This window comes from Gavialis gangeticus, unplaced genomic scaffold (assembly GCF_001723915.1).
Source record: "Gavialis gangeticus isolate Ggan-Ray unplaced genomic scaffold, GavGan_comp1, whole genome shotgun sequence".
NCBI lineage: Eukaryota > Metazoa > Chordata > Crocodylia > Gavialidae > Gavialis > Gavialis gangeticus.
In genome coordinates, this window is record NW_017728964.1 from 14,196,298 (window position 1) to 14,197,368 (window position 1,071).

At 43.1% G+C, this 1,071-nt stretch overlaps 1 protein-coding gene and 1 long non-coding RNA gene across 2 annotated transcripts in view; one reads left to right on the forward strand and one right to left on the reverse strand.

Annotated features, from left to right (window-relative positions):
* The window catches only part of LOC109288174 (lethal(2) giant larvae protein homolog 2-like), an 11,300-nt gene extending 10,360 nt beyond the window's left edge, over positions 1 to 940 (reverse strand). The window contains exon 1 of the mRNA XM_019503614.1: positions 710 to 940. The gene's annotated coding sequence lies outside the window, so the exon portion shown is untranslated. The remainder of the gene's footprint in view (positions 1 to 709) is intronic.
* Positions 1 to 1,071, forward strand: part of LOC109288183 — a 20,744-nt gene that overhangs the window by 14,065 nt on the left and 5,608 nt on the right. The gene's annotated exons all lie outside the window — the stretch shown is intronic.

Genomic DNA, 1,071 nt, shown 5'->3' on the forward strand with positions numbered 1-1,071 from the left:
CCCCCCCCCCCCCCCAAACATTACACCGCACATGTAGCCTCTGGCTACTCCAGTTCTTGGCCCAGAGCTTTGCCAATACTTGTTCTATCCAGCCAAATTTCTACAAACCATCTGCATCCAGGAAGAGCAAAAGTCTATAGGAGCCCACCAACAAGGTGTTTAGAAGGTGCCTTGCTATTCCATTTGAAAGAGCAGTAGAGATGGGCAGACATGGTTGTCTATGGACAGATGAGCATCCTCATTCTAACTTTGATGGTAGTTCCCCCAAAGCTGACAGGATTAGATGTTACAGGTCCAAACTGTACTCTCAGCTACATCAATCTTAAACAATGCAATGCTGCAAATTCTTCCTCATTTGCACAGGCATGAGGAGGACAAACCTTGACATACACATTACTCTGTGCTGGCATCACTTCTCTTTATTGCTATGTCTTAGGAAGAGTCACTAATTTCTCGGAACAATCAAACAAGACGACATCCTACTGCACGAGTTACAACTTGTCTGCTCCAACATCAGTGTTATTAGTCATAGCTTTAAAAGTCAGGTTCAAAAATAAAGTAATGACCTTTTCTTCCCCTCCTCCCCCAAAGAGACAACAACTCCAGAATCCAATTAACTTTTTGCATCCCCATGACAAGAAACTTGTTTCCAGTAAGGGAAGAGTATACTGGGAAAGTTACTTGATTTCTATCAATTACAGTAACCTACCCTGTAAGAAGCAGGTCCCTCTGGGGAGGATCTGGAGCCAAACTGGTGCCACCATCAATTGGCCATAGCTAAAAAGAAGTTAAAGCAACACCATGACTTTCCATACAGCAAATGTGAACAGACCATGCAATCAAGAGGGAGAGCGGAAAAGCCTGACCTTCCCTGAAAGTGCATCTGTACCTGCACATACTATTATAGCCTTTGTTTGGATTATGACAGATGTGCTAGGTCCAAATCTCAACTGCAGTTTTCTGCTAGTAGCGCTTCAACCCAGATTTCCTCTTTAAGAAAGCTTCTGGATTAGAAGCAGCTTTCTTGTTAGAACTGACAGCTAGAAACTTTCTGAGATGTTACTAAAAACC